The sequence below is a fragment of the Neolamprologus multifasciatus genome, chromosome 1 (assembly GCF_963576455.1).
Source record: "Neolamprologus multifasciatus chromosome 1, fNeoMul1.2, whole genome shotgun sequence".
Taxonomy (NCBI): domain Eukaryota; kingdom Metazoa; phylum Chordata; class Actinopteri; order Cichliformes; family Cichlidae; genus Neolamprologus; species Neolamprologus multifasciatus.
The window spans coordinates 1,818,471-1,832,235 of record NC_140439.1 but is presented as its reverse complement, the minus strand read 5'-3'; positions in this window follow the sequence as shown (position 1 = coordinate 1,832,235).

Sequence of the window (13,765 nt, the reverse complement as noted above, 5' to 3'; positions counted from 1 at the left end):
TACCAAGTTTGATCAGATTTGGCTTGGTAGATTTTGGCCAACAAACAGACAAATGGCAGTGATCGCCTACTTCTATTCTCTCCCTGGCAGAGGACGGAAAGAACAAGCCCAGGATCTGAGACGCAGGGAGAGTTTCTGTTCACATCAGGCACTGAGAGCTGACTAAACAACTCCCAGAATCACTCCACCATGTATGCTAACATACTTGTATATATATAATATGATAGTGTCCTTTTCCTAATTGTTGTAGGATACTAGATGTAGTGTTCCTGCTTCCACAACCTGCATTGAGTCAGTGTGTTGCAGGTGATACTGATTGTACCATAGTTTAGCCATTTAACACACAGCACACTTTTCAGTTACTGAAGACAAATCTTGAATTTACAGTAAATCCCTCAGAACAAACCACAGTATTCATGACATGCTGTGGTTTCCTCCCATACACACCAGAGCACGAGAGCTTAGTGTGGATCCAACTTGGAAAAACACAGTGATGCTCATACAACAGTGGCTTCTTAATTAAAACTCAAACTCCCCCGAAACACTCATACTGTTGTTTCTTGCACACAAGAAAGCCACAATTCTTCTCACTCCAAGCTCGATGACTAAACTCATTGAAGAGAAAAACATCACATCATCTGCAAATAGTAGAGACAAGATCCTGATGCCATCAAAACAGATGCCCTCTGCCCCCTGGCTCCACCTGGAAATTCTGTGGACCAATCGCTGACAAATGTTCTACGGATCCAGAGGCTTTCTCACTGACTTTAATGCAGTCTTGTAGAGCATTGAGAAACTCAGAGCAAATCTCATCCACTGTGAACAGAAACCACTTCAACCTTCTGAGTCATCGTTTGCCAGCTGACTGAACTTCTTGTTCTGTGCGTTTTCCTCTGCCACAGTCCAATCTGCTTTGCTGCTTTTACCTGCCAGTAGTTAACCTGCTCAATATAACAGCTGCCTTCACCTCCAGTGTCCACCGTCTGGTTAGGGGATTACCAGCACGGTAAGCACCATCTACCTCATAACTTTATATTTTACAATTATTATAGATGTTTTAAGTAAAACCCCTCACTACACACTTTATACACTTTTCTCAGACAGACATGGACATTTTCACACTTTTCTCTCTTGTTTAAACTCTCAAAGTTCAAACCTTCGTAGAAAAATAAATCCAGTGTCATAGAATGAAACCAAAGGCTCCTGCAGGTGGTCGACGCTGTTTTTTTGGGGGGGGAGAAAACTTACAAACACACAGTACAGCACTTAAGAGTCACGCTGCTACGATCGAAGATTTGTGTGAATTTGACAAACTGAAGGTGTTCTGTACTGTACAGTAGTGATGTGCGGATCAATCCTGAAATATCGATTCCTCCGATACCAATCATTTATGTTCTAGAATCGATTCTCACATTAAAATATTGATATTTTAGTAATTTAGAGTAAATTTGTAGTTTATCACTAACAGGAACACAGTGGAAAGAAACTATAACATTCGGATTGTCTACATTCAAAGGAACTACTTCCTTATCCGCCTTTCATAGCCATGTGTGAAATATGGCTGTCTGTCTCGCAGCCCCTTGGCAAGCGCACCCACTAGTGATGTGCGATACCACTGATTTCCTTTCCGATCCGATACCAAGTAATATTCAGGGTGGTATCGACGATACTGATCCGATACCGATACTTTGTACAAAAACCTATTTTATTTATATCTCATATAAGTATAAGTATTTGTATCTCAAATTATAGCATCATAATGATTACAGGACATCAGATTACTTGTTCTTATCACTTAATAATGCAGAGTTCATCATATAGAAAAAAAAAACTGAAGTTGTGCTATTTGAACACCTTGCCTGCCTGCAGCACTGAAGGACTCCGTGAGAGACGTCTGTCTCGCCCTGGCAGCACCTGTCCCTCTCCTCCTCTTCAGTTCACCTCAACATACGCTCGTCATATTCTGTGATATGATTTACTCTGAGGTGTTTGACGAGGTTTGTGATGTTGCCACAACCATACATGCCAACCCTCCCGATTTTTCCGGGAGAACACCGAATTCAGTGACCCTCCCGAAAATTTTCACACAGCTGAATAAACGTCAAACAGAAAATGATTAAACAGAAGAGTTTACGCCAGCGCCCGGTTATATTTTAGATAGCAAGGAGCAGACGGCAGAGTTTCACTCCACCGAGGGAGCTCGTGACGTACTACCCGGCTTTCTTTAGACCGCGAAGGCCGGGTCCTCAGGTGGAAGCAGCCTCTGAATTTGGACACCCCCACCGTTCCGGGCCGGCCAATAATAACGGTGACATTTAATGTATTTTATCTGACAAATAAACATTGTAAAATGTATTAATCACCCCCACCCCCCAATAGCCCTTTTGATTGTCTCCCTAGTATGGCCACAACATCTCACTTTTTTGCCACATGTATCGCAAATCACGTCTCAGCTGTTTGTGCAGGTAAAATACGTCTGCACAATTACGCGGGAAAAAAATGCATGCAAAATTGCAGAAAAAGAGCGAGGCCGCAAAAGGTGAACCGCGTTATAGGGAGGGAGCACTTTATACAGTTTATTTGCTGACTACCTGGTATATATAATTTTGTAATCGTTTCGGGCATCATCTGTGATCTCTGACAAAAGTATACATACATACATACTGATGTTTCTGAGGTGACTGCTACAGAGCTGAACTCTGTAACCATGTACTGTGAGAAGCTGCGTGTACCACAAACAACAGTAGTGTTTGGTGGATTGTGGTTTATGTGCGATGGTGTGTGCATGGTAAGGATTGTGTCGCCCAGTGTTTGTTTGTTTTTCCAATGAAGCCTTGGGCACATGGAAATAAGATCCATCGGGTGTTTCCACCCAAACAAAATGAATCATTTATTGTGGGCTTTGGTCTTAATGAGATTTCTTGACCATCCATTTTTTGCCTTTGTGCGCTGTGTTTAATGTTGCTTTCACAGCTGCAGAGTGACACACTGCTCTGATTTTCTAGCCATAATTATCACATTATGGTGAGCATATTAGCAGACAATTGCCTACTTACCCAGACAGCATCCAATATAAGCATCCATTCACAGGTCTATTTGTATCCCTCTGATCAATGTTAATCCAACAATGACTCGATGTTTCCACCTGCAGTGACTCCAGAGAGGAACAGCTTTTTCATGGAGTTCCACTATGACTGTTTTTGATGTTTGTGCTTTTATTCACTTTAATAATAATTCTTTGTAGGTTTTCATATGGGACATGGTGATTTCATTCAATATGAATGTCAAATATATTAACTGCAGAAGCTTTAACAGCCATTTCCCTTCTGAGAGCAAATCTTAACAGTTTTGGGGGATTTATCTTGACCAGGAGATCAGCTTTGGCTAACATTAGCTTGTGTGTGGGGAGTGCCGGAGGCTTTGTTCAGACCAGGCAGCTACGTTATGAGTAAATTTCACACAACAAAGTGTTTCTCGTTTGGACAATAATTAGATGTTAAAATCGTTTTTTAAAAATGTCTAGTAGCACATTCAGTGAACGAGGAACAACACTGAGCACTGACAGTGATGCTGACAGGAGGCCTTACTGTTTTAGGCAAGATAAAGAACTGACACTTTTTTATCAGACTGTTGAGCCCAGTGGATCAAACTGACCAAACTCTGAGTGATGATTGTTGCGGGATGTTTTTTATGTGCCATCATAAAATAATACGAACTGTTGCAGGAAAAAAACATAATCTTGGAACGTTTAGTCTTATCAATTTTTAATGAATTTGAACTGAAAGGTTCATAAATGCTTGCTTGCTGTGGTGGATTAGTGTATTCAGGCATTTTCGTGTTGCAAATGAAGGCCACCAACAGCCTTTAGAGAAGGTACATCTGCAAACAAAAGGCTGGCATTTGGAGCTATGAAAGCATTATGCACTGAAAATGACAGACGCAGCTTAAACAGAATTGCACAGCCTCTTATTGTCCTTTAAACTGGTAGGAGTTGAATGGTGTACAAACTGAAATAACTTTTCTCTGACTGACCACTAAGAAGGATAAAAGCTCAAACTTTTCCACTTGTATGAATCTTATATACAAAGATTGCAGAGTTTGAGAATTGCAGGTGCAATGCTGCCATGTTGTTGTTCATGCAAAACCAACATAAAGAAAGATGCATGAAAAAGAAGGAAAACACCCGATCAGGCTGATATTTCACACGTGGCATCTCCAAAACATTAAACGTTTAGCCACCTAGCTTAATTGTTTACGGCAATTAGGGAATATCACTTTATTCAGTCAAATATTTAGTACGCGGTGTTTTCATGTGTGGGACTCTCGGCTCATACATGCAAACATTTTGGCATCTCTCGTTCACAAATACATTTTATATATACTTTATTTTACTTAAAATGTGATACTGTACTGCAGTATTTTTCTCTTTTTATTTTGTATGTCAGTCTGTATTTTTACATCTGATAGTTATGGATGCACTTGTATAAAGTTAGTGTGTGTGTGTGTGTGTGTGTGTGTGTGTGTGTGTGTGTGTGTGTGTGTGTGTGTCTGCATTAACCACACCTTGTGTTTTAGAGGTGGGCCTTCTTCTTGGTCAGACATGACACTAGATCAGGGGTCCCATTACCTCGTTTGTATTTTTATTAGTTTAACTGTTTGGAATCTAAACAATATAATAAAGAAAACACACATTTGTTCTTTTGGATTCTTTATTACGTTCATTTGATTTTTCATTCTCTGTATCTACTGTACAATATAAAGCGCCTTGAGGCGACTGCTGTTGTGATTTGGTGCTATATAAATAAAATTTAATTGAATTTAGGATTTAAGTGACAGATTGTAAAGGTGAAGAGACAAGGGGACCGTCCATCCAACTGTGTCAGAAAAGAGCTGAAGTTTGAGCTGTTTACATTTAATCATTTATCTGCAGTCTAAACTTTTGGTATGTGTAAAAGGACAATTGGTAACAGTACTCATCCTTCCTGGTTGCTTCCTGCAGGATGTGGAGCAAAAGAGTAAAAGCAGCTCAATCACCTGCTTCTGAGCTCCAGTGTGCCAGGTTAGGGGAGTCTGGTTAAGAAGGATTTTAATTTCAATAGAAATGGTTGCAGCTTATGTTATTGATTTGTTTATAGTATGTGTTGGAATGATGTATATGTTTGTTATGTGTTCTAATGTTATTGAATGTTTGTTTGTGTGGAGGGTTATGTTTTTATTTTGACTGGTTAACCCCCATACTACAGTCTGGATGCTCACCTGAAACAGGGAGAGTATAAAAAGAAGCCAGATGCTTTTAGAGGGTTGTGCTGTGTTAACATGTGCCTTCTTCAATAAAGTTTTCCAGTCCATGAATACGTTTTATTCCAGTCTCGCATCATATTATTGGTAGGGATCTATGAGAGCTGGGCAAACTGACAGGTTCCCAAACTTTTTTTATTTTTGTTAAGCCCCCCTTTGTTTTACAAGAAAATTCCCCCCCCCCCCCCCCCCCGGCACAAACACACCTATATTTTGTTTTCAAACTCCATTGCAGTTTATTTCACACCTCAAACATTTAGTAAACAATTAAACAAAGTAATCTGCAATAAATTACAGGCAGCAAAAAAATAAACTACTAACTCTTTTACGTCCACACCTACACGGGTATTTTTGAAAATGCAGCTGTTTCTGGTCGTTTGGGCCTTTCGTCCACACATAAACGGCGTTTCGAATCACCAAAAACTGAGATTTTTTTAAAACTCAGTTTTTGTGTTTACATGTGGACGAGGAATACAGAGTTTGTCACGCAACCTCAAAGGTATGTTAATCTTACTGTTAATCTGACCATCTGCAGTTTTTACACGCTTACATACACACACAGTTACTGTCCCTCCATTTACAGTGTGATTATTTTACATATAGTTGTTTTTTCCTGTGTAATAATATTCAACATTGCTATCAATACATTTTTCAAAAAATGCATCTCTGAGCAAAATGGGTTCAAAAAATAAACAGCTGTGGGATACTGTTTGTCTGGGATTTCCCACACGGAAAAGATATATATAAATCTTATAAAGTTTGTATGAAAAGCATACAAGAGTGAAAACAGATATAAGATCCCTAGAAAAATTATATAAATGAAACTTGTATGTTTTGGATACTTAATAAAACAATATATGAAAGTAATGAGAAAGTGGCCACTTTCATGAGTAAATCATATAAGCCTTATATGATTCACTATATGAAGCAAGCTAAAGCTGATGCAAGTCTTTTATAAGTTTTTCCTATTTCTTTTCCATATGGGTTGGACGGCCCATCGCTGCTCCCAACGCAGGGAAACTAATGGGGAGACCTACTGTGGCACTTGTGCAGGTGAAGCCAAAGGCAGGATATGCTTCATCATATTTTCTAGTCTTTGGTTTGGAAACATATTTGGCGATGCTTCATCTTCTGCTTTGCGTTTGTGTGGGAGCCCCTCAAAAACCTGTCCAAGCGCTCTTTTCTTTTCCTTTTTTCCTTTTTTTTCCTGCAATGGCTCTCTGCACTGGATCCATATACTGCTTTCATCCTTTTCTTCCTTTGGCTCTTCCCTTTAATGTCGCTGTGGTGCCTCCATCTTTCCCCACATCTGTTTCAAGGAGGAGTATTCGGGTGATTACAGAGCTTCCTTATTGAACTTCCATATAAGCTTCATATGATTCTTCTCTGTCACACCGTCCTACATCCATGAACCTCCTCTGCACTCCTCTTTTCCTCCTTTCAGCCAATACAAACAATAAGAACAGTTTTAAACATCACTATGTAGCATTATTACTTTAAGGGCAATATATTGATCTGAAGGTTAAAGGAGAGGTCAAAGGTCAAATGTGGCATGGTATTTTAAATTTGTATATGTTACTTTCTATATGTTGACAACACACTTGTAATAATCAGAGTTTCCAAGTTGTAAGGCTTTTTGTCAATTTGTGATCAATAAACCATTATGGTGACCTTTGTTGATGTAAGGTAAATGTGAATGGATTGTGCATGCACGCCTGCTCAGCTGAAGGTTAAAGTGATGATAGCTCTATATAGAGCTATTTGAAACTGTGCCTCACTGCCGCTGTTTTTATGGACAGCATATATGGAATGATACACAGGGATTTTAAATACCAAGTTATAGTTTGCATCCAAATATCATATCTCACTTTTACATTTCACATCTGCTTTTTTTTTTTCGGGTTCACACTAAAATGCATTCGATCGTCAGAGAATGAGAATGAGCTGCCTCATTAGCTAGAAATGTGCTGTAATGCATATTGAATAATATGCTCAAGTTATTCTTGTCCAGATTCATACAAATCATTACCTGTGACCTACTCCCGCGTAGTGTTTATATGCTAAATACTAGGGATGCACCGATACCGAACTCGTAAACTCGTAAAAGTTAACCGATACCACGAACCGATACTAACTTATTTCATTAATCAGAGGGTGGATTGTCATTTTTGTTGTAGTTTTTTAGATTGGCCACTAGGGGGACATCCCGCGCTAAACAGGCACAGGGTTAGACGAGTGAGACTGGCAGCTCCAGATAAAAAAAGAGAAACTGGAGGCTGCTGTAGCTAGGCTAAACAAAATGTCAGCAGTGTGGAACAGCCAACTTTAACTCAGGTTTTGGAAAAGCGATGAAAAATGTCAAGAGAAAATCCACGGGCAGTTAAAATAACAGAGGCTCTGACTCATTTTATTTCTCTGGATGACCAGCCAATGCCGGTCGTGGAAAACATAGGATTGCACCGTCTTCTCAGCATACTCGAGCTGCGATATGAAATTCCCAGCCGCCCACACATCAGGGAGATAATGGTGCCAAAACTTTCTAAAGAGGTAAAGACAAGCAGTGTGTGCGATGTCAGTCCTTGGTTTAATGGCACAGTGGACTGATGATCCAGGGCAGATGGGGAGTTCGTTCGTCAGTGCCAAATACTTTCGTTATTTTGTTTGTTTGTTTATAATATGGACACTCTGCAATAATTTAAAAGTTTATTTTATTCTCAAAGCTAATTTGTATTTATTTTATTCCAAACAGAAGTGTTTATTTATTATTCTGAAAGCTCGGGACAGTGCCAATAGTTCAGTGATATTTTGTTAAATTACAATGTGGAGAATAATTTAAGAGAAGTGCTTATTTTTCACTTGAAATTTTTTTGTGGTCATTTTTATTAAGATATTATTTATTATCGGCAGAGAATAAAATAAAACCTGTCTTCCAATTCATTGCATTTGTATTTGTGTGTGTGTGTGTGTGGTAGAAGTATCGGTTTTTGTACTCGGTATCGGCAAGTACTCAGATCCAAGTATCGGTATCATATCGGTTTGAAAAAATTGGTATCGTTGCATCCCTACTAAATACAATAGCACTCCCTCCAAAGTAAATATTACCTAGAGTGCTTCTTGTTGTTATCCTTGGATTCATTGCAAAGCTCACTCTATATTTTATCAGTCTGTACAATATGTGTTCCAACTTACAGCATTGTTTAATTTACTATGTTTAATTTTTTCAGTCTCATTGCTGCATGTGTTCGAGCCGTGCTGTCTGCCTTCACCAACATTTGAGAAAAATTGATCGTCCTAAAGAGGTCATTGACTCTGAGCGTTGGACTCTAACAGGATGCCACCTTTGCAAAAAGTCCTTTTGTGATTTCTTCCCTCCAATGTATTCAACAATCAGCTGTAAGTGATTGCAAAGTGGGAGCATTTAGAAACTGCAGCAGCTGAGCCTTGAGGTGAGAGACCATGTAAGTTTCAGAGCATGTGTCACGGGGTGGAAAGGGACAAGTTATCTAGGGTTTTTTACTATGCATTTTTTGCTGTGTTTTACCTTTTTAATATTTTAATATTGTACACTGGTTTATTTTTATGAGTTTTACTGCATGTTTTTATGGTATTTATTGGTGACTTGTCCTGGAAAGACTCCGCCCCTACCTGATTATAAACCTGATCACACCTGGGAGGTCCCGGAGGCCAATAAGAGGGCCTGGCAGACCACAGAGAAGGAGGCTTGAGGGGAGGCTTGAGAGACGGCAGGAGTGAGTGGTGTCAGGCGGCGGCACCAGCCCTCCGGGCTGGTGGAGCTTGGCGTTAGAGGGAGGAAGATGCAGCGCCAGGGACGCGGAGCGAGCGGTTCGACTGCTGCAGCAACAGGAGGCCAGATTACGCGTGTGCGGGAAATTAGAGGCGGCGGATGGGCCGGTGCCGATTGGCGGTTACAAAGAAACGGCGGGCAAAGTTGAGAGCTCTGCCCACCTGGGGTAAGTCTTTTGACTTTTCCCCTTTAATGAATTATAGCTGCCTAAAAGAGTAGTGACTGCCGCTGCCTCCCTTTCTTTAGCGCACCGGGGCGCAGAACGCGGAGAGGAAGGCGGGGACGCCGCCGGGTTTCCCTCCTGCACCCTTCACTGGATCTTTAATTCTTAGTGACTCTTATACCGTGGCGGACGCTACTGGACTTTTAATGTTGTGTTTTATTGATTTTTATTGTGTTGTCCCCTGGCCAGGGTGGTTTTAATTCATTTTATATTTTTAACTATTTAAATATAATAAATTATATTTTAATTATACAATTTTTAATTCGTGTGCTTTCCCTTGGCTGCTGCACTGCTCTGTCCGTTTGGAGGAAGGTTTCCCTCCTTTAAAAACACTGTGGAAAAAAAAACATCACCTTCGCTCCGTTACACACGCTCACCAAATGTTGCATATCAGCACAGAAAACTGCGAGCTTTGTTACAGGGCTCTGGTCTTTAAGTATGTTTAAGTAGTGTGCAATGTCATGATCATTTTGAAGAAAACAAACCATTTCCCCGTCTTGCACTGGAAATACACTGTACTATTGTGGCACAGCCCACATTATGGAGTAGATTACTTTCCATTTTCTATATTAATTTTTTACATCTTTGTTTGATATTCACTGTGCTGGTGTGGATGATGAATGTTCTATTATGGAATTTCCTATTATCCTGCCATTATAAATGTGATAAAGATTCGACTTACAAGAACAAAATAAATCACGATAACTCTGTGCCTCGTGGCCTGTGGGGTTCTTCAAACATACCTTTCAAATGACTGTACACGAAAGGCGACACACCTTATTACCTGCAAGTTAGGTAAGTCACTCCATCTTATATTATTACAAGATGAAGAAATGTTGTCTGTTTTTCCACAGAGTTATCAAGAAATGATGCAGTATTATAATGATAATAATGGATTGGATTTATATAGCGCTTTTCAAGGCACCCAAAGCGCTTTACAATGCCACTATTCATTCACATACTGGTGGAGGCAGCTACGGTTGTAGCCACAGCTGCCCTGGGGCAGACTGACAGAAGCGAGGCTGCCATATCGCGCCATCGGCCCCTCTGGCCAATTTAAATAATTTGTCTCCTTTCCTGTAAAATACATAAAATTTCTTTAATAAAAAAAAAAACAGTGAAACTGGGACAATGATTATTTGTTTCCTGTAAAAACCTGACTTATCCCCACATTATAATGTGTCAACCTCTAAATATTTGTAGGTACATTAGAAATAAAACACCCTGAAATTTGTTTTCATCACAGGGGAAGCGGGCTCAAGTTGTGCGAGTCTGACTAAAACTGACCACCGACATGTGCCGAGGTCTCTCTGACTTTCTCTTCTATTCTCTGCAAAAGTCTTGAAGCCCAAAAGGCAAATATAAAAAAATGAATAAAAACTTTAACTTTCTGGGGTCGTGAGTGCCGTTCTCATTCAGCTGCCGCTAGGGTCATGAACAATACAGTGGCTCCTTTTTCCCCCCCAAGCTCAGCCTCTACTGTTTGAATACATGATGCTGGAATGCTTCAATATGTAAATATGAAAGTGAAACTTTACTAATATACCCACACACAGCTGCTGTTTTTCCCTGAAATATTGTCTGAGGCAACAACTGGAGACCTGCTAATGAGTTTAGTTACTTTCTTTTCACATATTTGACATTCACTGTACAAAAGCATTTCCAGACTGCCTACAGAATGTGTATATAATCTTGATGCTAGGAGATTTATAAAGCATTTCATATATGAAATAAAAGTTTATCAAATAAAAGTTGCAGTTTGTTCACCTACAGATAAATTAACTGTCTGTAAGATGTCATGGTCACACATTTTTTGTAGTTGGTCACCAGGTTTACTCACATCTCATGAGCAGTTTTGGGTTTAAAGAGTTAAAGAAACTCTTTCAGCTTTCTCTACAGATTTTCTACAGCACAGAGTTCCTGAGACCGCTTAGACCATTCAATGACTTCGATCGTGGCTCAAGAGTTGGGAGTTCGTCTTGTAAGCGGAAGACTGCTGGTTCGAGCCCCGGCTCCGACAGTCTCGGTCGTTGTGTTCTTGGGCAAGACACTTCACCTGTTATCTACTGGTGGTGGTCAGAGGGCCCGGTGGCGCCAGTGTCCGGCAGCCTCGCCTCTGTCAGTGCGCCCCAGGGTGGCTGTGGCTACAATGTAGCTGCCATCACCAGTGTGTGAATGGGTGGATGAATGTAGTGTAAAGCGCTATACAAATACAGGCCATTTACTATTTGATGTGCTTCTTTTCAGCCTTGATGTCTTTTAGGTGCCACAGCCCGACTTCAGTGTTCTGGCTGAGGGAGGAAGGTTTCTTTCCGAGATTGTACGTAGCCCTGTCCATTGGTCTCTCGGTGCAGTGAAGTCATCCTGTATCCTCAGCAAAACAGCCTCATCTTGTCACATTTGCACCTCCATGTTGGACTGTGGGGATGGTGCTCCTTGGGTCATACTCGGGGCATGAGCTCGATTTTGGTTTCATCTGACCACTTTGTCATGTCAGATGTTCAGTGGCTCAACCACCACCTTTCTCAAGCTCATCCTCAATCCATGAGGCAAGATCTTGGATGGAACTCCAGCCTGAGTGGGACTGATAGTCATTTTATATTCTTCCATTCTTCTTTATTCTAAATTTTATATGGTGCTTTTCTAAGTGTTTTATACAACATTAACCCAACCACGTTTTTCTATACACAAGTGCCTTCTGTCTGACATTCTCACACATTCAATGCGGAGGAAAGCAACTTGCCCAATCGAACCAACAACTTTCAACTAGTAGATAACTTGCACCACCTCTTGAGCTAATCTTCCATTTCTGATTAATCATGTCAACAGTCACCTTCTCAGCAAGCTTCTTGCAGATGGTATCATCGCCTGTTCCAGCCATGTGCAGGTCTACAACCATCAGTCATCCTTTGACCTCTTGCCTGTGGTGGTGGTTGGAACGGAAGAAATTAATTCTGTGATGTGATTTATATACATAAGCTGAGATCAGGAGTATCTTTGATTGACTTATTGATACTGTATCATGTACTTATTTCACTCAGTGACATGTAAATCAGTTCATAACTTTCATGCAGTAGCGGTTTTAGAAACGGGCGACACGGGCGGTTGCCCGGGGCGGCATCGTGGTGGGGGGCGGCATAAAAAAAAATTAAATTAAAAAAATTGCTCGTACTCATGCTGCGCGACGTCATGCCAGCGCATATTGGGGATGGCATAGGCACCGATCGGCTTTCTATCACCCATTTGCTGGGAGTAAGAGCGCCCTCCGTTTGCGAGGTGCACCTGCTGCTGGCAGCACAGGGAGGAGAGGGCGGGGCGGCGGGGATTTTCTGGCTGGCTGGAGCAGCATCTAATAACCAACTCGCAAAATGAAAGAAAATAAAAACAAACCAACAAACACGAAAACACCAGACATTATGATACAGACTTATAATTTGCACCGATGTTTTTCCTCAGTGCGCCTGCTCGCTGCTGAATTCAAAGTGAACTTTATGTGTGCATTATATAGAGAGACAAGACGACGAGGCTCCAGGTACAGCAGTGCAAGTAAACAAACAATAAATATAAGAAGAGTAAGAAAATAAATATACACTTTAGAACTCGAGGCAAAGGGATCACTAACAATTTAAAATTTATCTTTTATATTTTTGAGGATTTAATGTCTCACACACAACCCGTGGGAAGGGGAGGGGGGCCCTGCTGCTTCCAAATAGAGCACATTTCATTCATAATGTTGTAAATCCAAGCCCATTATGTATTCATGATTTGAATCCTGGGTTCAAAGCCATCAGGTCCTCAGTTTAGAAAAAAGAGAAAAGAAGAGGAGGAGAAATGAGCAAAAGATACAGGTAAGCCAATGTGTCATTGGATACTGGCAGGTCGTGTATCCTGAAACAATCAGAATCAGAATACTTTATTAATCCCTAAGGAAGTTATGTGGGTTACAGTTGCTCCAAGAAGAAATGGTAAAAATAGTAACAGTAACAGACTAAACTCCAAACAATACATTATGTTACAGATTGTAATATTAATTAGTCATTGTCAGTTGTCCAGAGGGAGTATTCGCCCAGGGCGCCAAACAGGCTAGGACTGCTTTCATGTAATGTGTTTTTGTGGGTTTTTGCATGTTTTTTTTGTTTTCAGTTGATATTTTGTCTCTCTTCATTAAATTGAAACTACCATAAAAATTAGACACTGTTCATTTCTTTGACAATGAGGAAACTTACAGATTTTTACTTTAGTCAAAGCTGAGTGACTGATATATTCTTTCTAATCAGAAATATGAAGATCACAGAAACGGTGGCAAGGCGAGAATGAAAAAGTCCCCATTACACCAGGCAGGTGTTCAGCTGCCCTCGGTGTATGGTGATGTATTACTGCAGGGAGCCCGTAGCCACTGTGTCGCTACGTCACTCTGAAATTTCAGTGAACTGCAGACT